The sequence below is a fragment of the Carassius gibelio genome, chromosome A23 (assembly GCF_023724105.1).
Source record: "Carassius gibelio isolate Cgi1373 ecotype wild population from Czech Republic chromosome A23, carGib1.2-hapl.c, whole genome shotgun sequence".
Lineage (NCBI taxonomy): Eukaryota > Metazoa > Chordata > Actinopteri > Cypriniformes > Cyprinidae > Carassius > Carassius gibelio.
The window spans coordinates 19,793,860-19,817,251 of NC_068393.1; the positions used below are offsets into that span (position 1 = coordinate 19,793,860).

At 37.7% G+C, this 23,392-nt stretch overlaps 1 pseudogene; it reads right to left on the minus strand.

The window, feature by feature from the left end:
- Positions 1-265: 265 nt before the first annotated feature.
- On the minus strand, positions 266-14,034 carry LOC127944916 (sterol carrier protein 2-like; annotated as a pseudogene).
- Between the last annotated feature and the right edge of the window lie 9,358 nt (positions 14,035-23,392).

Here is a 23,392-nt window from a genome sequence, read left to right on the forward strand (position 1 = left end):
ACATACATTACTCTTATTACATGGAAAATCCTTTTTTTTTATTATTATTATTATTATTATTAAAGAAAATAAGCTCTGTGACCAGCAAAAGTTCATGATTCTTAGATGCTTTGTTCGTGACAATCAAATTAAACTGATATATGGAATACACACTTTCCATTTTAATGAGAAAGATTAGGTTTATTTAGTACAAAAGTATTTTAGCATCTTATTAGGAAACACTCAAAAAATATTGATGTGATACTACAATTATACCTGCAAGATATCCATGCACTGATCTGATTTATATTGATGTATTTTGTATAACTGTTGTTTGCTGTATTGAAGCAGCACTGTAAACCTGCTCCTCATGACCTTGAATAACTATAAAGACAAAAGAGAATGAAATGAATGCTGTGGTACATTTTCACAAAAGTGTTTGAGTTTATAGTTTACAGGCACTTTACAGGGCTTCACTTCCAAAAAAGCCCTTCAAAGCAAACAATTAATCCACACACAAATACTGTTATGGGTGTCAATCAAAGGAAAAATCAATAAGAATGGTATGAAAGCTGCAGTTGGTAACTTTTGACGCTCTAGCGGTTAATGAACAGAACTGCTTGCGTCTTGCGGAAGAACATTGTAGCCGGAACTACTTCTCTCTGTTTACGTCTATGAAGAATCACAAAGGTACTGGGTCACTCCGCCGCGGTATCCCCGAAGCAATCTAAAATAGTCTGAATATAAACACTTATTACAGGTGCACCCTAGTGATTCAGGACAAGCTAAAAACACGGTTTGGAAAATGGATTCATGGTGTACTCGCTTATTATATACATTTTTCTACATTTTGAACACAAACAAAGTTACGGACCGCAGCTCTGATTGGTTGTTTCTTACCGGGAGCGATGTATTTCTGCAAATGGCAATAGGACACTGGGAGGAGCCAGAGGAGCTTGATTTTTCACAGATTATCTGTCTCATATTCTACTGTCAGGACATAATGACAGGCTTAACAAATATGTAAAAAAAAATATTTTTTTACAAAAGTTCCCTACAGCTCTTTAATATATTATTTTCGTATCCATCTATCAGACTTCTGTGATTCATTTAAATAATTCACCCAAAAATTAGATTTCTGGCATCATTCACTCACCTTAATGTTATTTCAAACTTATATGACTGCATAACATCCGCGAATTCTTATATTTGAGCCTTTTCCTTGCAAAAGACTATGAATATTCATATGTTTACGGAAAGGAATTAGAAAATGGAGTAAATTGTTAGAAACAGGCTGAAACTAGCGGAGAAACACTTTCGGTGTCTGATTCCTGCAGCTACTTTAATAGAGTGAACTCAGTGGGAGGAGCTACTTGAGACTCCGCCCTCTTTGAGGCTCCGCCTCTCACAGCTTGGCTTTGCCCGGCTGCAGCTGCAGGTTTTGAAGCTTCATGGCCATGCCCATGTTTCCAGTGATCTTCAGTTTGCCATGAAAGAACGCCTGTGTGAATGAGAGGACACAAAAGAGAGATTAACATAGTTTTTATTTTATTTTTTTATCTTAACCTCCTGAGAGGACAAACTATTCATCCAAGAAATTCATTTGTGTCCCAGTAGAGGACATTTGTTCTTGTGAATTAATTTTCTGTGACCTTACAAGCCACACTTCAGTGTCTCAAAAGCAACGAGGCAATTCAGAGATGATACTAAATGGGGGTTTGGCCATGAAAACATCCTTTTAAACAAATGAACAGAAAAAGTAATTTTGTATAAAATTTTTGTGTCTGATTGATATTCAAATGAATTCTTGTAAAAGCCTCTCAGAAAAATTATAGTTTATAAAGCAGAATATGATTTTCTTTTAATAAATACATTGATTTTGTTTTTCAATGACTTAAAAAAAATTATCATAATACATAAATTAATTGATGAATGAAAAAAAACAAAGTGAATAAATATATTAATAAATGCAATTTTAATATATTAAATATTTACATTAATATAAAAAATAGACAACATGCCTGCATTTGTGTAGTTTGTGTAATAAGTCAGGAATTTAACATTTTACAAAAAATATTTAGTAATTTCTTTCTTTAAATTTATGGCAAAACATTTATGGCAAAATGCAGAAAAACAGATAAAAAAGAAAGAAACAAAGATTAAATACATAGGCACAAAAATAGTCAATAAATAGTAAATAAAGCAATACTTCATACAATATTAAAAAGTTACATGAATATAAAATCATTAGACTATACAGCATATATATATATATATATATATATATATATATATATATATATATATATATATATATATATATGTGTGTTACAATTTTTAAACAAATCAAATAATAAGTCAAAGTAAATATTGTATAAACCTGATTTTGTAATACCTTTCAGAAAATAGTTTCACCAAACTATGTTCAGAGTTCAGTATATGCATGTTTCTGCTGTGTCTCAGAGGAAAATCTACTCACAAAAAAACTCAAGATACAACGAAACTCAACAATTTGATTAACCTTCTTCAACTGTCAGTTCTCAAGGTCAGGTGAATTCTCTCACACAGAAAGTGCCGTGATATGATTATGAAAGAGCAAGAGCAACTGCGGTCGTAACGACAGGATTTAATGAGTCCTTTTTTGAAGGACAGAAATGCTCCTTGCAGAAGGAATGAACCTGAAGCCACTTCAGAGATTGACTCATTAAAGCAGTGTTTGTAAGAGCTGCACAACCGTACGCCTCCATCCCTGCTAACAGGAAACACTCCGATAGCACTAAAACAGTCACAAGTGAACACAGTTAATGACTTCTCGTTTCAGCCTGTTCCCAAAAATCAGTTACCAGCTGCATGGAAGCAATTACAGAATATAAAAATGAAACAAAAAACACCTGATTTCATGCTGATAGACTTTAACACCACCTTAAACTCAACTACAGCTTCTGAAACTTAATTTTCCCTCTCAGTTTTATGAACATTGCGTAGATAGGACAAAACATGATTGAGAGAGGTGAGGGGAACCAGCTCAGTGAAAATGTTAAGTGAGCCAAACTCACTCAATCGAAGCTGTGATCAACCAATTAGAATGAACCTTGATTTAATTAACACTACAAGAATGTATTAAACACATTACTTTACAAGAAAAGGTAAAAAAATTGCTGAAATGTTCTCACCCTTATCCATCCAAGATGAGAGATGAGTTTGTTTCTTTATCGGAACAGATTTGGAGAAATGTAGTATTGCATTACTTGCTCAGCAATGGATGCTCTGAAGTGAATGGGTGCCGTCAGAATGAGAGCCCAAACAGCTGATTAAAACATCACAATAATCCATCAGTTGATGTTCGGTGCAGCGAAAAGCTGTTTGTAATGAACAAATCCATCATTAAGACGTTTTAATGCAAATATGAGTTCATATAATAATAATAACAACATTTCCTCAAGTGAAAAAGTCCATCTCCTGTTGTACACTCACATTAAAATCCACCCAAATATTTGTTTGTTTAGGGGCAGGGGTGGTTCTAGGGTGAGTGGAGATCCGGGGCTTAGCCCAGAAAAATCCATGTATGTGACTTTTTATTTTAAAGGGAGGGTGAAATGCTCGTTTTCACTCAATATCCTGTTAATCTTGAGTACCTATTACTGCATCCTTCATAACTCCAAAAAGTCTTTAGTTTTATTATATTCATAAGAGAAAGATAGTCTGTACCGATTTTTCCCAGAAAAACACGACAGGCTGGAGGCGTGACATGTGGGCGGAGCTAAAGAATCACGAGCGCCAGTAAGCTTTTGCGTTGAGAGCATGTGGAAGCTGTGACACCAGTGAGGACAAAAACATCCAAAACAAACCATGGCTAACAGTCAGATTCAGCATATATTTATGATCCAGAATCAGATCCAGAGGCTGAAATTTAACAAGAGCAGCATCAGCAATCAGTATCTATGTGGTATGTACTGAAACTGTATATATTTGCTTAGCGGTTTTGGAAAATGACTAAGTTCCACTTTGTCGTCTTTTTTTTTTTTTTTTTTAAGCTGTACATGTGGAAAGTGCAGTTTGATGACAACATCGCAAGTTGTTTACTTGATGTGCTTACACGCCGATAGCAGTTTTGGAGCAGTTTTACTCACCGCCTGCGGTTCCAACACACAATCGTCACCCTTTTTTGTTGGGACTGCATTATCCTTAAAGGGGGGGTGAAATGCTATTTCATGCATACTGAGTTTTTTACACTGTTAAAGAGTTGGATTCCCATGCTAAACATGGACAAAGTTTCAAAAATTAAGTTGTACGTTTGAAGGAGTATTTCTGTTCCAAAAATACTACTTCCGGTTTGTCACAAGTTTCGGAAAGTTTTTTTCGAGTATGGCTCTGTGTGATGTTAGATGGAGTGGAATTTCCTTATATGGGTCCTGAGGCACGTCTGCCGGAAGAGCGCGCGCTCCCGTATAGCAGAGTAGAGAGAGCACAACAGACTTCACTGATCAGAGCGAGAGCGTCGCGAAATGTCACAGAAGAAGTGTGTTTTTGGTTGCCAGGGCAAGACAACCCTGCACAGATTACCAAAAGAGAAACAGCATTAAGGGACCAGTGGATGGAGTTTATTTTTACAGAGAATCAATGGAGTTGTGCAAGTGTTTGTGTTTGTTCCCTGCATTTCGAAGATGCTTGTTTTACAAACAAGGTGGTCCAGTTTGACACCGGATTTGCACATTGTTTATTTCTTAAGGATAATGCAATCTCAACGAAAAAGGGTCACGATCGTGTGTTGGAACCGCAGGCGGTGAGTAAAACTGCTTCAAATATCTCTGTGTTGTTAACTTAGCTATCGGAGTATAAGCACATCAAGTAAACAACATGTGATGTTGCCATCAAACTGCACTTTCCACATGTACAGCTTAAAAAAAAAAGACGACAAAGTGGAACTTTGTAATTTTCCAAAACCGCTAAGCAAATATATACAGTTTCAGTACATACCACATATAGAAGCCTTTGCTGATGCAGCTCTTGTTAAATTTCAGCCTCTGGATCTGATTCTGGATCATAAATATATGCTGAATCTGACTGTTAGCCATGGTTTGTTTTGGTTGGTTTTGTCCTCACGGTGTCACAGCTTCCAGACGCTCTCAATAAAGCTTACTGGCGCTCGTGATTCTTTAGCTCCGCCCACATGTCACGCCTCCAGCCCGTTGTGTTTTTCCGGGAAAAATCGGTACAGACTATCTTTCTCTTATGAATATAATAAAACTAAAGACTTTTTGGAGTTATGAAGGATGCAGTACTACTCTATAGGTACTCAAGATTAACAGGATATTGAGTGAAAACGAGCATTTCACCCCCCCTTTAAGAAATAAACGATGTGCAAATCCGGCGTCAAACTGGGCCTTGTTTGTAAAACAAGCATCTTCGAAATGCAGGGGAACAAACACAAACACTTGCACAACTCCGTTGATGCTCTGTAAAAATAAACTCCATCCACTGGTCCCTTAATGCTGTTTCTCTTTTGGTAATCTGTGCAATCTCGCTCTGATCAGTGAAGTCTGTTGTGCTCTCAGTGCTCTGCTATACGGGAGCGCGCTCTTCCGGCAGACGTGCCTCAGGACCCATATAAGGAAATTCCACTCCATCTAACGTCACACAGAGCCATACTCGAAAAAAACTTTCCTTTTTGATTGTGACAAACCGGAAGGAGTATTTTTGGAATAAAAATACTCCTTCAAATGTACAACTTAATTTTTGAAACTTTGTCCATGTTTAGCATGGGAATCCAACTCTTTAACAGTGTAAAAAACTCAGTATGCATGAAATAGCATTTCACCCCCCCTTTAATAAATTAGAAAGATTTACCTTGTTTAAAATATACAAAAACAATAAAAACAAATGTAAAACATTTTATTTAAAGTATTGAGGAAAATACATTTGCTTTTTGCAAACAAGAATTGCAAAACAAATGAAACAGCGCAAAGGCAATGATTTTGCAATACATATTTTCCATGGTCATATCTATAAATTTATTTGCAACGCTGCTTTTATTTTACGTGTCAGTCTAGTTTGAGCTTGCGATACCATTTTTCCTTTGCGCTTCACTTTTCTTTACGTCTCTCTTTGTGGCACTGTTTTGACGTGGGGGCGGAGTCAAGGGACGGGGGCGTGTACAGCATGCCACCCTGGAAGTGACGTCATCGGCCCGAGACGCAACTCACTGATCCAGGTCCTGTCATGATGAGCCGAGACTTTCGAGAGGATCTTTTATTTTTATTCAGTAGCATTAAAACATTCATGTTTTCCTTTTATTTACTTTATTAACAAATGTATGTGTATTAGCAGCGTTTGCTCAAGAAGCTAAAGTTGTTAACATGAACATCTGCTGTTTATTTCTCTCGATGTGCACACTTTTATAGCATTATGTGTATTGGGATCGCAAATCATTTGAATCAGTTCGGGAGTTCGGAGCGGGATCGCGAATCATTTGAGTCAATTTGGAGATCGTGAATCATTTGAGTCAATTTGGAGATCGCGAATCATTTGAATTAGTTCAGGAGTTCGTAGCGGGATCGCGAATCATTTTAGTCAGTTCGGGAGTTCGTAGCAGGTTCGCGAATCATTTGAGTCAGTTCGGGAGTTCGTAGCGGGATCGAATCATTTGAGTCAATTTGGGGATCGCGAATCATTTGAATCAGTTCGGGAGTTCGTAGCGGGATCGCGAATCATTTTAGTCAGTTCGGGAGTTCGTAGCGGGATCGCGAATCATTTGAGTCAGTTCGGGAGTTCGGAGCGAGATCGAATCATTTGAGTCAATTTGGGGATCGCGAATCATTTGAAGCAGTTCGGGAGTTCGTAGCGGGATCGCGAATCATTTGAGTCAATTTGTTTATTAACCGCTAGAGCGTCAAAAGTTACCAACTACAGCTTTAATAGATGTTAACTGATGAACTGGAGTGGTGTGAATTATTGTGATGTTTTATCAGCTGTTTGGACTCTCATTCTGACGGCACCCATTCACTGCAGAGGGCCCATTTTTCCAAATTTGTTCCTATGGAGAATCAAACTCATCCACATCTTGGATGGCCTGAGGGTGTGGACATTTCCAATGTTTGGATAAAGTATTCCTTAAAGAGAGAGGCAAGAATTTGTATCAAAATTGTTCATTGTGGTGGCATAACATCACGGTTTAACACTAGATCTAATAACTAAAATAATAAGGGATGCAAATGTGGCAATAGGTGGTTAAACAGATGCTAGGAAGCAAAACAAGTCGAATCTAAGAAATCCTTGAAAGAAAAAAGGCAAGTCCCTTTTCAGCGTGCGAACCAATCACAATTCTTTACAGATTATGATGTCATTGCTGTCTGTTAGATTCTAATGCTGAACATTCTATTAATGGAATTCTGAGGGAAACTTCAAATTTAAATGAAAAACTGGGAAAGGCTGAGATTTAAGTTGGAAAATAATAGTACTTTAAAGTTATTTATTTTTTAATTGTTGATAAACCTGTATGTCCCCCAATTTTTTAAAAAAATAATAAAATAATGATAATAATAATAAAATAAAAAAATCCAAACATTCAGCAAACATTTATATGGAAGCCCGTTTCCGCCACTGAATAAAAATTATTTTTATCTCACAATTCTGACCCATTTTTCTTATCTTGCAATTATCTGACTTTATAACATGCAAATTCTAATAAATAAAGTAAGTTCTGAATTATTTTCTCACAATTGCGAGTTTATATCTCACAATTCTGACTTTCTTTTTTTTCCTCACAACTACGAGTTCATATCTCGCAATTCGGAAAAGTCAAAATTATAAAGTTATGACAGAGATATAAAGTCAGAATTAGTTAATTATGTGTGACTTTATAGTTGTTTAATTATGTACGACTTCATAATAATTAACTTTGATTCTGACTTTATAACTTGCAATTTTGACTTTTCAGAACAGACCTTGTTTTATTTTTTATTTAGTGTCCAAAATGCCTCTTCTTTTTTTGGACTTGGCCAGGTTAATTGGTCTCACTGGAGCCTGTTGATCTGGCATGGGTCAAAAACGTCTTTCGTTTCATCTGTGGCTTTTCTGTGAAGTGTGAAGCAATGGAAACTCAGACGGGAGGCCGGACAATAATCTCTCTATCTCATTAGCATCAGAAAAGAAAAGTGAGTGGGGAGAGAGTGTTTTTGAGCATCTGTGAAGATACTGTTGATGGAAAACAGGAGGGGGGTTTGAGACAATGTACAAAAGGAGGATAGGAGCTACACAAAAGTGCTTTTTAAGAGCCCAACCTTGACATTCCTCAAAAGAGAGAACTTGCAATAGAAAATGTCTTTACATTTCCTTTATTTAATTGTTAATCACAGATTGAAATAAAACGGCACTCTCGTAGCTAAAAAACAATACCACTTTGAATTCACTGTCACATACACAGATGCAGGTTTTTTTTTAACTACGTAGGAGAGTGTAAAGGAAAGAAAAACATCTGGGTTCACGTGGGATGAGTCTCTGTGGTACATCCAAACAGAAAAACTGAGACTAATCAGCCAAAATCATAATTATAACCATACAAACCACTTGGAAATATCGGAGATCTGATTTGCAGCCATTCTAGGGTTCCCACTCTTTTCAAGATATTATTTTCCGGGATATGTTATGCAACCTGTGTTTAAAAGTCAGCATGACATTTGCAACCTTTTTTAATTGTATAATTTGAAACACACTGCAGTTCAAAAGTTTGGGGTTGCTAAGATTACAGAAAAAATACGGTTAAAAACGTTTAAAATATTGTGAAATATTACTGCAATTTAACAGAACAGTTTTCTATTTGAATATATAGTAAAATATAATTTATTCCTGTGATCAGCATCATTACTACAGCTTTCAGTGTCACATGATCTTCAGAAATCATTCTGATATGTGATGATTTGCTGTTCAAGAAACAATAATTATTATTCTTATATTTAATGTCCTTGTTGAACCTGTTATGCTTTATTTTTGCCTGACTTTCCGAAAGAACACCATTTGTTTGAAATAGAAATTTCTTTTTTAAAATGTAAAAGTCTTTACAGTCATCAGTGTAATGCATGCCTGCTGAATAATACTTTTTTATAATAATAATAATAATATATATACTTGTTTTTTACTCTTACTGGCTCCAAACTTTTGCATGCTAGTGTACTTTCAAATGAAACATTCAATGAGTAAAAAATAACTTTAAAAAATCATTAAAACATTCCTAAAACTGAAAGAGATATTAAAAGTAGTTTTCAGAGCACATGTCTTGAATGAAGTATATTTAACATGACCAGCAAATAGTTTTCTTTTCTTGTCTAAAAATAGCTTGTTTTGATGTCTTTGTATTTTTAATGGGGTAAAAAGACAAAAGGTCTGATTTTTTGAATGTTAGCATTATTAAGTATAGCTAAGGACTGGGAAAGCGACCAACACAGTAGCTCAACACTTGTTGGTTTGATGCGTTTAGCTCTTGTTCCACAACGGATGGGAATCCGGCCTGCGTGAGCAGCTTTGATTCTGGTCATTAGGCCATACACACATTCTCGCTTGCTTTCATTTCCTCTCATCCTCCACACAAATCACACAGACTCTCACAACACACACCTGTGAATATCTGAAGTCCCAGACGTCACACACTCACACATCATTCAAACAGATGAGGAAGGGCACAAGCGATTGCACTCCTGGAGAAACTGCGCCAAATGCCTCGAGACACATTCTCAAATGAGGTTTCACTTCATATGACAGAGATGGGTGATCGATAAATCGTGAGGTGAACTGCTATTTTCTAAATCATTAACAGAGCAGAGCAGATTTACGACAACATTTTGGTCAAACTGTTTGAATTCAAAAGCTTCAGTGTTTATCTGGCACACTTGAAAACATGCTAAGACTCTATATCATTAAAAATGTCAGTCTGCTTTTCCTTGTTTAATTCTTGAAAGAAAATAGTTCAAAAGCTGCTATTTTCATAGTATTGTAAAACTAAGTATAATTAGTTTTTAATAGATTTTAGTTAACATTGTAAAAGTAGTTTTTAACAGTAGTTAATCATGCATCTGTATTTATTTAATACATCCATTTTAATTGCAATATTTCAGAAGCTGTAATTTTTTTATAAATTATGTCTAATTGGTATACATTTAATAAATGTTGATTAAAAGTTTCAAGCGGTTTTAAATAATTGTTAATCGTGTATAATTTGTATTTAATACATTTTTACATTTAATACAGAGTTTAAAAGGGGTTTTAATAATTATGAATAATTTGCATTCATTTAATTTTAATTACAATATTTAAAAGCTGTTATTTTGTTACAAAGAGACTGAGGCAAGAGGCGTTCAGATCCATTTGCAAAAAAGCTTTATTCTTAAAATTGGTTGAAACAGGCAAGGGTCAGAAAACAGCACACAGGTATATCGAGGGCAAGACAAGAGTAATCCAAAGAGGACGTGGTCGATCGGCAGCTAACAGTATCCAGAGGCCTTGACAAGAGGGGTAATCCGACAACATGAGCAATAGTCTAGCTGAGGTGCAGACACAGTCCGAAACAGCAAGGCAAAGGGTAATCCCGAAACAAGATATAAACCCCAGGGCAGGCAGGGGTCAGACAAAACGAGATAAAAGGCAAGGATCAAGACAGGTAAACAGAACAAGAACAAGAACAAGGCTAAACTAGATTCAGGAATTCAAGAGCCAGTAAGATGAAAATTCTAAGCTTCCTATCACTGTTTATAAGTCCTGTACATTAGGTTTAAATCCATCCAAGGTTAAAAAAAACATTGTCATTTTGTCAAAATATCATTTTAAAATTACCTCAATTCTCAGAGATCCCCAAACGGTTCGCGCGAAGCTGTTCAAAAGATTCAGTTTCCTTAAACCCCACCTTTCGGTAGCATACTGTCTTCTGATTGGTCAACTGACATAGTTTGGATTGGTTGTTCCGCACACAACTTCATGGTAAACTATGCGTTAGCATCTGTTTGGGGTGAATTATGTCTTATTCCTCTCATCGCGAAGCAAACAGTAAAATAAAAAACTTGAACAGTCTCGCTGCTTTTTCTTCTGTGTGGGTGTACTCAAGCCGCGCGCTTCAGTTTGAATCTGAGTAGTGCGTTCAGCGCGGGGGCGTGGTCACATTAGATATAACGAAGGGAGACATGAAAAACAGACATCGCGTTGTTTTCATATGGATTACTTTATCACAGAATATTTGTTTTCAGCAGCACTTGTTTAGTTTTAAAGTAGACATGTCAAGCTTTCTATAGATATCTCTCTCATGTCTCTTCGTTGAGTATTCACGGAGTTACACTTCATTTTAATGACGTGTTTGTACATGAAGATCAGCGCAGACAGGCTGCAGAATCGCGTTGTGATTCGGAGATGCTCGTTGGTCTAAATAAAGTTTATGGCCAAACGCTTTGAAAATCCTGCTGTACTCACCGAGATTAGAAAAGCAGTCATCAGTGAAATGTTGTGAACACAACAGAAGGGATTTGTTGTACTGCTCTGGTATTGTGGTGAAAATGAATTTTAGTCATTGGTTCTTCTGATCTTCATTCTTTGGCAGTGAAAATAAAAAGAACTTGCCTTTACAATTTAAACACACTGTCTCCTCGACATGATGCTCTCACACCAACAAGATCGTCTGTGTGTGTGTGTGTGGTAATTAAACTTTTTGGTTTAATTACTTTGCACATTGTTTACACTGATGGACAGCTACATCATACACTGTAATACAGGTAATTTTTGATTTCCCATTTGTGTGGCTCTGTAAAGTACTATCAGTAGTCAGGTTCCCATCCAAAGTTGCGAATTTAACTTATGAGCAAAATTAGAATATCGCACAAAACATTTGCGAACAAGCAGCGTTTCCATCCAACTAGTCAAAGAGAACAAAATCATCACTTCTTGGTAAACTGGCACTATATATCACTAAGAAAAGTAGGAGAAGCTAGTGAATATAATAATTTTCCTATATAATAAATTACTTGCACCTCAGAACAAGCAGATGAAACATAATGAATGCGCTTAGTGCTTTCTGAGGTGGATGCTGCTGTTTGGGAAGGCAGTCGTTTAACAGTTCTGGGAGGCAATTATACAGAAAAACTTTAATGATAGACTTTGCTCTGCCATTTGCAATATATATCAACATTTCAGATACTGTGGAATGAGAACGGGGTCCACTGGTTAGTCAGGATTTACCGTCCATAGCGCAAAGTCACATTACTTTTGAGGAAGACCATGGCTTATGACGCATGTCTGATTGGATTCAGCTGTGTGTGTAATCAGTGCATTTGGCTGTGTGTGTGTAATTAGTGCAATGCATGATGGGAACTGTAGTGCAGGGTAAAGTGCAATAGTTAGTGTGGTGCTACAGCAGTAAGCGGGTGATCTCTAGTGGTGAGCGAACAGAAGTGCATGGACAGGATTTGTGACAATATTGCTAATTATGCATAATTTTGTATTTGTTTAATACATTTTCATTAAAATGGTTTAAAAGTTTTTTTAAATAATATTGTTAATCATGTATGATTTGTATTTATTTATTACATTTTAATTAAAAGTTTAAAAAATGTTATGTATAATTTGTATCAACACAATACATTTTAACTAAAATATTATGTTCATGAAAATAAATAATTTATTAAAAATCACATTGATGTATTTGTTTGGTAATTGATTTCAGTTTAATACATTTTAAGTAAGGTTTGATGTTGTTTGATGAGTGTGTGTGTGTGTGTGTGTGGTCAGAGCAGGAGTTTTTCTGAAAACCATTTGCAGTTTTCAGAAACGCAGAGAAAAATTGACAATAACAACAACTAACCTATCATTCCACCCATGACCCAAAAAAACAAGTTGTACTGCCTTTTTTCAAGTAAAATACCTAGACCTGATCCAAATGTGTGCAGTCTGATGCACTGATGAGCAGGAAAATGTCCGCAGTTCACCGATCAATACTGTCTGCATTTAGAACAGACTCACCAGCATCATTGTATACGGAGCCTTTTCCGTTCTTAACATCAACGATCCACGCGGCCTCCTTTCCTCCCGGCCCATCCTTCACCTCGAAGGCGAACACACCTCCAATCTTCTTTACAAACTGGTCTCCGTCCTACACACACACACACACAAATGTCACAGAAAACATGTCACAGTTGAGCACCTACTGTGAACTGTGTGAACTGCAGCTAAACTTAAATGATGGTGAAAAGATAAGTTTTGCTATCCTGAAACAGAAACAAATATGTGACCCTGGAGCTCAGACGCAGTCTTAAGTCTCTGGGGTATGTTTGTAGCAATAGCTAAAACATTGTATGGTTCAAAATGATAGATTTTTCTTTTATCCCAAAAATCATTATGGTAATTGATTATGTAAAGATCATGTTTCATGAAGATATTTTTCCTACTGTAAATATATCAAAATGTAATTTTTGATTAGTGAAATGCATTGCTAAGAACTTCATTTGAACAACTTTAAAGGTGATTTTCTCAATATTTAGATTTTTTTGCACCCTCAGATTCCAGATTTACAAATAGTTGTATCTCGACAAAATATTGTCTGATAAAACCATCTCAATCTCAAATCTCAATGTCCAAAAGTGACCCAATCATCCTAAATTCACCCTATTATTTTACATGTATTATACATCTATATACACTTATAATATAAATATACATTATATATATTATAATATAACATATGGAAAAGCTGAATCAGAAAATGCTGGATTAAAATGTGCAATAACCACTAAAGTGATCTTTGTTTAAACCTCTCAAATTTTGTTAAAGTCAAAAAGTAGAATGAGACTTGATTTGAACCTTGGAAAGAGACAATAAAATGCAATCAAATACCTGCAGTGCATTCAAACATCATTTCCATCCTATTTGTTACACTTACTTGCTTTTGGTTAAATAAACAGCAGCAAAACAGCATTCAAATGCTGCGCTATTAACATAAAGCAGCACCTCACTCAGCCTTCCAGCATTAGACTTCCCCGTAAAATTACACACTGCATTTCAGAGCGTAATGGAGCAAAACTGATCTGAGTGTGCACATGTGTTTCCCAGAGTCCTTCTGGTTGTGTAACAGGCCATTATTCGAGTCATTTTTGGGCAGAATTTGAAATGTGGCTGATGGTGGGAGATTTTCAGCGTCTCGGCTGTGTGGGAGTTAAACAGGGCGAATCTCAAGAGAGTGTCATGACTGAACAATAACAAACATGCATCATTTAGCTACATCATCGAACGTAACCAAGACTGAACTCAAATATATTGCCGGATAATCAGAGGCACGGATGAATAAATGTTGTCAGAAAAGATGCAACACAAAAGAATACATCTTGCAAAGATATTAATGGAGCCGACACTTTTCAGTCAGTGTAAGTGGATGGCCATTTTACTGTCAGGCTCCAGAAAACACCAAAAAACATGAAAGGAGACAAATGACTCTTATCTCGAAGTCTTCTTAAGTAATATACAAACATATATATTTTAAGAAGAAAAAAATATTTTTTACAGAATGCATTTATGGCTGCCTAACTTAACGTGCACTTTATTACAATTATTACAATATAAAATAGCGGTTTTCTATTTGAATATATTGTAAAATGCCATTTTGTTTATTCCTGTGATGTGCAGCTGTATTTTCAGCATCATTCCTCCAGTCTTCAGTGTCAGTGATCTTCAGAAATCATTCTAATATGATGATTTGCTGCTCAAGAAACATTTCTGATAATTATCAATGTTAAAAACAGTTCAGATTTTTGCATTTCTGCATTTTTGCATTTTTTTTTAGACTTTCTGCAAAATTTTTCCCTTTTATGTTGCAAGGAAGAAAGTAAACTATATGGGTTTGGTGCAATATGAGGTGAATAACTATTCTGTAAACCCAAATGACAAGCGGATAAAGACTCCGTCATGCAGGGGTGGATCTACCGGGGTGGCATAGGCCACCCTAAAAGAAAGCCTTGCCACCCCTGCTGCCACCCTGTTGGTAGCAACGAATTAAAAGTTATGGCCAATTTGAAAATTTAACTGATTTAAATTATTTGAGATCCCCAAACTGACTCAAATGATTCGCGAACCGGCTATGAACCCCCGACCTTATTCAAATTTCTCGTGATCCCGCTCCGAACTCCCGAACTGATTCAAATGATTTGCAATCCCCAAACTGACTAAAATAATTCGCGAACCCGCAACGAACTCCCGAACTGATTTAAATGATTCGCGATCCCGCTCCGAACTCCCAAACTGACTCAAATGTTTCGCGATCCCCATAACTGACTCAAATGATTCGCGAGCCCGCTACGAACTCCCGAACTGATTAAAATGATTCGCGATCCAAAAACTGACTCAATAATAATAATAATAATAATAAGTTTATTTTATATAGCGCCTTTCTCAGACCCAAGGTCGCTTTACATAGAAATAGAATAACAAACATAATAACAGAATAAACAGATTAACATTACATAGGAAACATAAGAATTAGTGATACAAACAGTAATACAACAAAACATACAGTAAATGGATTATAAATTGTATGAGGAGAAGTGATCATTAAACAGAAATGTCTTGAGATGCGTTTTGAAGAAAGGAAGAGATGAACAGTTACGAAGAGGTTGTGGGAGGGAGTTCCAGAGTTTTGGGGCCAGGGCACTGAAAGACCTACCACCCACGGTGGAAAGTCTAGTGCGGGGAATAACAAGAAGGTTTTGGTCGGAGGATCGGAGTGAACGGGAGGGGGTGTATGTAATCAGGAGGTCACAGATGTATGGAGGAGCGAGGTTATGGAGAGCTTTGAAGGTGAGTAGTAGTACTTTGTATTTAATCCGGGACGGGACTGGTAGCCAGTGGAGTTGATGGAGAATGGGGGTGATGTGAGCAGATCGTTTTGTATGTGTAAGGAGCCTGGCTGCCGAGTTTTGAATGTATTGCAATCTTTGAAGGGATTTGGTGGGTAGACCAAGGAAAAGTGAGTTACAATAATCTAAGCGGGACATGATGAAGGAGTTAACCAAAGTCTCTGCATCACTAATAGAAAGGAAAGGTCGGAGGCGGGCAATGTTACGGAGGTGAAAGAAGGCAGTTTTAGTGAGTGATTTGATATGATGATCAAAACTGAGAGTGGAGTCGAATGTAATGCCAAGGTTTTTGACAACCGGGGTGGGGTGAACGGGTGAATCATCAATATTAAGAGTAAAAGTGTACGGTTTGGAGAGCATGCTTTTGGGGCCAATCAGCAGAATTTCAGTTTTATCCGTGTTGAGTTTGAGAAAATTGTTTTCCATCCATGTTTTTAAGTCAGAAAGGCAGTCAGTGAGCGAATGTGGGGGGGGGGGGGGGGGTCAGAGAAGGAAGTAGTGGTAAGATAGAGTTGAATGTCATCAGCATAGCAGTGGAAATTTAGACCGTGGCTGCGAATAATCTGACCAAGAGGGAGAATGTATATGAGAAAGAGGAGTGGCCCGAGAACCGAACCCTGAGGGACACCAATAGTGACTGGGGACATAGAAGATTTATGTGAGCCAAGTGCGACAAACTGCTTTCTGTTGGTGAGGTAAGATTGAAACCAACTTAGGGCTGTGCCTGAAACACCAATGGTAGACAGACGGGAGATTAAGACATTGTGATTTATTGTATCAAAAGCAGCACTAAGATCGAGAAGGATGAGAATGTTGAGTGAGCCAGAGTCCACAGACAGAAGGAGGTCGTTAACTATGCGTAATAGGGCAGTCTCTGTACTGTGACACGGGCGGAAGCCAGATTGAAAAGGCTCGTACAGGTTGTGATGGTGTAGAAAAGTGTGTAGTTGTAAGGCCACCACTTTTTCTAATACCTGATGTAGGGTCAGAATTAGGTTTTTTGAGAATGGGTGTGATTACAGCAATTTTGAGTGCAGCAGGCAGATCACCAGAGTTGAGACAGGCGTTTACAATCAATGTAATGGATTCAGTTAAAGATGTGACACAGGCCTTGAGTAAAGAGGTGGGGACAGGATCGAGCTGACATGAGGAAGAGTTAGACTTAATAATGATGTCAGTGATAGTGGTAGAGTCAATAGCAGTAAACTGGGAGAGCTGTGGGCCCATGGGAGGAGGAGTAGTTTGAGAGCTAACGTGGGTGTTAAAAGTGTTGTAAATTTGGGTAATTTTATCTTCAAAGAATTTTAAGAAGGCATGGCACTGTTCAGGGGTCTTAGGACAGGCAATGAGAGGGGGTTTGAGAAGTTTGTCTACAGTCCTAAATAAGGTTTTTGGCCTGGACATGGAGGAGGTGATGAGTGATGAGTAGTAGTTTGAGCGGGCAGCGTTAAGGGCATCTCTATATGTCTGGGTGTGTTCAGTATAGAGCAAAGAGTGAATTGTAAGGCCAGTTTTTTTATATAGCCGTTCAAGACGGCGGCCAGTGGCCTTTAGTTGCCTGAGCTCAGGGGTAAACCAGGGACATCTATGGTTTGCTGGTACAAGCCTAGACCTGACAGGGGCTAAGCTATCAAGCAGGTTGTTCAGGGAGTCATTGTACATATCAACCAGGTTATCTGGGGATGAGTTCTCGTCCAGCTCAGATAACGGTGAGGCCTGTATAGAGGCAGCAAGCATGCTACGGTCAATTGATCTGGTATTACGACCTGTGATAGTTATTTTCTCAGAGGAGGTAGGAGTTGTGACCGTATGAAAACAGCATTCAATTAACTTATGGTCAGATACACCAGAGATGGAACCAGAAACAGAAATGTCATCCAAGCCAGAGGAGCAGAGCAGATCCAGAGTGTGGCCATGAGTGTGAGTAGGAAAGTTAACATGCTGTGTTAAACTAAAACAATCCAGTACAGAGTTAAACTCCGAGGTGTAAGAACAGTTTATATCCACATGTATGTTAAAATCCCCTAACATAACCATGGCAGAACAGAGAGATGAAATTACTATGAGAAGTTCATTCAATTCAGACAGAAAATTTGCGGCTTCCGGTTAGGTCGGCAACATGTGAAGACGTGTTTGACTGGTCTCCATACTGAACTGTATTTAACTAGTTAAAAACAAATGCATTCTCGACCAGCTCACTGTGATTACATTTAGTTAAAAAAGAAGAGGCCCTACAAAGTAAAGTTTGAATAAATAATCGTCTAATTTAGATGTTTATTGAATATGCCCGGCACACGCAGCAAACCAGATAAGATGGCGGAAAACGCGACGATGGAAGTAGCGGGAAACAGAATGGAAACTAACCAAGAGATTATTCTCAGTGAGATTCGAATGCTTAAAACGGAGCTACTCTCGAAAATAGACGAAAAAGCCGAGATCCAGGCCACGGAGATAAAGACGCAATGTGAGCAACTGAGAGAGGAGTTTGGGACCGTGATGGGCCAAGCAGCCGCGAGAATGGCCACAATTGAGACGCAGGTGCTCTCGCTGGAAGAAGCAGAAAGCGGACATTCGGATGATGTGAGTACTCTGCAGCGAGAGGTGGCGAAACTTAAACAAGATGTCGTTGCATTGGAAGTAAAAAATGAGGATCTTGAGGCCAGATCGCGCCGTTGTAATCTACGCATTACGGGAGTGAAGGAGAGACGGGAGGAGGGAAAGCATATCCCCGACTTCATATCCGAGCTGCTCAAGGTTTCGTTACAATTGGACAAGGCCCCTGTAATAGATCGCGCGCACAGAACCTTGAGATCGAGACCAGTAGACGATCAACCTGCAAGGGCAATTATAGTGAAATTTCACTATTTTCAGGAGAAGGAATTATTGCTTAAGAAAGCCATGCAGAGCAGGGAGATTGTCACACCGGATGGAGACAAAATACACCTCCAGCCTGACTACACCCAAAAGGTCGTGAAACAGCGATCAGCCTTCAATGAGGTGCGTGGACTACTCAGACGCTGTGAGGGTGTGCGCTACGGTCTGTTTTATCCCGCCGAGTTGAGAATCACCGCGAAAGATGGGGTGAGGCGAAGTTTTAAAGATCCAAAGCAGGCTATGGACTTCGTGAGAGACACTCTGAAACCCTAATACAAACGTTATGAACCTTAATGTCTTGCTAATTAATGCATGGTGAGTTAAACATATTCAGACTTTGTCTGACTCAAGAGATTCGTTCTTTATCTCTCTAGTATTTAACATCTTCCTGTAAACAAGAGAAATGCAATTTGTGGCATTATTATTTTATTATAACAGTTCAGATTGGAGTTTAAGTTAGTGGGACGAGTGACGTTAAGAGGATATGGTAACTGGTAGTATTAGCAGCCTTCTTTTAGAGGCCAGCTCAAGTTGTTGTTGTTGTTGTTGTTTTTTGTTTTTTTTTGTTTTTTTTTTCTTCTTCCCTCCCCCCTCCTTGTTCCCAGGGAGCATATATGCTGCAAATAGTAATCACATATGTCAAAGAGAGGCAGTACAGTAGTTTTAAGTTGGAATTGCCGGGGTCTTAATCATCCAATAAAACGAAATAAGGTTTTCTCTCACATCTCCAAACAGAAAGCATCTATTGTATATTTACAAGAAACACACTTGATTCTTAAGGATCTTAATAAGCTGAAAAGGGGGGGCTTTCAAAAAATTTTTCATTCAAAGTTTACTGGGAAAAGTCGAGGTACTGCCATATTAATTCATAGAGATGTATCATTTGAGGAATCAAAGGTGATAGCTGATAAGGAGGGCCGTTATGTTATTGCCCAAGGAAAACTGTTCAACCAGCAAGTGCTGCTGGTAAACATATATGCACCTAATTGGGACAATGTTAATTTTTTTAAAGACCTCTTTACACGTCTTCCAGATCTTGACAGTCACCAGCTTATTTTAGGAGGTGATTTAAATTGTACACTCCACCCAGTGCTGGACCGATCTAAAGCATCATCTGGGCCACTTAGTAAATCAGCTCGATGTGTCAATGAGTTTATGCAAACTTATGGTATGGTCGACGCATGGAAATATAAGAATCCAACATCAAGGCAATATTCTTTTTTTTCTGCAGCACATCAGATTTATTCAAGGATTGATTTCATCTTTTTAGACAAGAGAATGTTACCACTACTTAGTTCATGTGAATACACAGGTATAGTAATTTCTGACCATAGCCCTGTACTGATGACTCTCTGCTTTCCTAATAACATCCCACCCCAGGGTGTGTGGAGATTCAACTCCAGATTATTGACAGATGAGAAGTTTGTTGATTTCTTATCTAAACAGATAGATTACTTTTTTGAAACAAACTGCACACCAGGTATTACTTATTGCAACCTCTGGGAGACAATGAAGGCCTTTTTGAGAGGCCAAATAATTTCATACAGTGTAGGTATGAGGAAAAAAAGAATGGATAGAATCAATCAGATTATCTCAAGGATAAATGATATAGATCAAGAACATTCTAGAACCCCCACTGCTACTCTATACAAGGAGAGAGGAGTTTTACAGTCAGAATTAGATAACCTGATTACAGAGGCAGAGGAAGCGTTGTATCTGAGATCTAAACAGCAAGAATTTGAGTATGGTGAAAGGGCTAGTAAGTTGCTTTCACACCACCTGAGACAGACAACTGAAGCTAATTATATAGCTGAAATTCAGACAGCAAAGGGAGTAACCACAGACCAGTTGAATATTAACAAGCAGTTTAAAAAATTTTATAAGGAATTGTATACATCGGAGCCATGTGACAAGGCAAACATAGCAAGTTTTTTTGCCAAATTGGAAATACCTACCATCAGTGAGCAGAATAAAGCCAATCTTGAACAATCCATATCTACAGTGGAGATTGAACAAGCTATTAAACAAATGAAAAGTGGAAAAGCACCTGGCCCCGATGGGTTTATTATTGAATTCTATAAGAAGTTTTCAGGAAAACTATCCCCTATTTTGAAAGAAGTGTTTAAGGAAGTAATCGAGCAAAAATCTTTGCCACCAACAATGTCTCAGGCTATTATTACAGTTGTACACAAAAAAGGTAAAGATCGCCTAAAATGCGACTCATATCGCCCGATAAGTTTGCTTTCAAATGATTATAAGATATTAGCTAAGGTCTTGGCAGTGAGGTTGAATCCTGTCATGCAGTCTATTATACATCAAGACCAGACAGGATTCATGCCTGGGCGGCAGCTCTCAAGTAATCTGCGAAGACTATTCAATATACTTTACTCACAAGGCAGCTCACGGCTACCAGAGGTTCTGTTGTCGTTAGATGCACATAAAGCCTTTGATCGCATAGAATACTTGTATTTATTCACAGCCCTGAAACATTTTGGTTTTGGATCTAGTTTTTGCACTTGGATCAGTATACTCTATGCACATCCTACTGCTTGTATAAGAACCAATAGGGTAATATCAGATTATTTTTGTTTGCACCGGGGCACAAGACAGGGCTGCCCCCTGTCACCACTTTTATTTAACATTGCGATAGAACCCCTAGCTATAGCGTTAAGGAAGGAGACAGATCTGCTAGGTATAAATAGAGGTGGGAGCACCCACAAGATTTCGTTGTATGCAGATGACCTCATAATATATATATCCAACCCAGATATGTCCATACCCAAAGCGATAGAACTTATAAATAGTTTTGGGGGAATATCAGGATATAAGATCAATTTTAATAAAAGTATATTATTCCCAATTAATAATGAGGCAAAGCAGTTAGATCTCAAGAAATTCCCATTCAAAACAACTTATAATTCCTTTAAGTACTTGGGAATTTCAGTGACAAGTACATACAAAGAACTATTTAAATGTAATTTCACTGTATTGATAGAAAAAACTAAAAAAGATTTAAACCGATGGTCCTTATTACCTATTTCATTGGCAGGCAGAATAAACACAATTAAGATGTCTGTTCTGCCAAGGTTTTTATTTTTATTTCAAAATGTCCCATTGTTTATCCCCAAATCTTTCTTTAAGGAGTTAGACAAACTTTTATCTTCCTTCATATGGAATAAAAGTATTCCAAGAATCAGGAAAACATTTTTAGAAAGACAGAAAGATGAAGGGGGACTGGCATTGCCCAACTTTTTGTATTATTATTGGTCATGTAATATTGATAAAGTTATCTATTGGGCAGAACATTTGGATCAGGAGAGCAAACCTGTTTGGGTGGAGATGGAACAGGCATCTTGTGGTCCAGTTTCTCTATTCTCATTGCTCTGTGCCCCACTACCACTTAACAGGAAGTATTTGACAAGCAACCCTTTGGTGACTAGCACTCTAAAAATATGGGCTCAGTTTAGGTCACACTTTAAGCAAAAACAAGCACTCTCCTTGTTACCCATTACTTCCAATGCATTGTTTCCACCATCCTTAATTGATCATGCATTTCAGGCATGGTTTAGAAAGGGACTCAGGTGTGTAAGGGATTTTTTTCAAGGTGGTAGTTTTGTCTCTTTTGACCATATGATTAAAACATTTGATATTCCTAAATCTAATTTTTATAGGTATCTGCAGGTACGAAGTCTAGTCAAAAAATATTTTAATACCCTTTCGGCCCCTCCTCCTCATTGTTGGATTGAGGAGCTCTTTGACTTGAGTACATCTGAGCGAGGTCTGATATCAACAGTGTACAGTCTGATTCAAAAGGCGGCCTCTCCATCTTTAGACTTTTTAAAGAAACAGTGGGAAGAGGATTTGGGAAGTGTAGTCGCAGAAGCAGTCTGGCAATCAGCCATTAGGAGAATTCATTCGACATCTATTTGTGTCAGACATGGATTACTGCAATTTAAAGTAATTCATAGGCTACACTTTTCTAGAAGTAAACTGGCAAGAATATTTCCAGAAATAGACCCAACATGTTCTAGATGTCACAGATATGAGGCCACTTTGGGTCATATGTTTTGGACATGCCCAGTTGTAGGACCATTCTGGTCTGCTGTGTTTGACACGTTTTCATTTATGTGTGGAAAGGAGATAAAACCAGACCCCGTAATAGCAATATTTGGTGTGGCATCCGAAAACCTTTCACTACCGCCAGGTCAATCGGATGCACTGGCTTTCTCTTCTATGCTGGCCCGACGGCTTATACTTCTAAAATGGAAGTCAAATAAACCACCAACACACATTAAGTGGGTAGAAAGTGTCATGGCGTATTTAAAGTTAGAGAAACTGAGACATTCCATGCAAGGCTCTGTTAACAGATTTTTTAAAGTATGGAGGCCTTTCCTTTCATATTTTGAAGATAGATTTAACCCAAAATGCTAATTGTAAGCTCCCCCCTTACCCCCCCCCCCCCACCCCCACCCGTTGGTTCTTTTTGTTTGCTTGTTTGTTTGTTTGTTTGTTTTGTTTTCCTATTATGTTTGCAATGTTGTATTAACATTTTAATTTGATGTGATTGTTGTTCAAATGTTTGGAAAATTTAATAAAAAGATTTGTCTACAGACAGAAAATTTGCAGATGGTTTGGGGGGGCGGTAGATTAACAGTAATAGTAAGGGT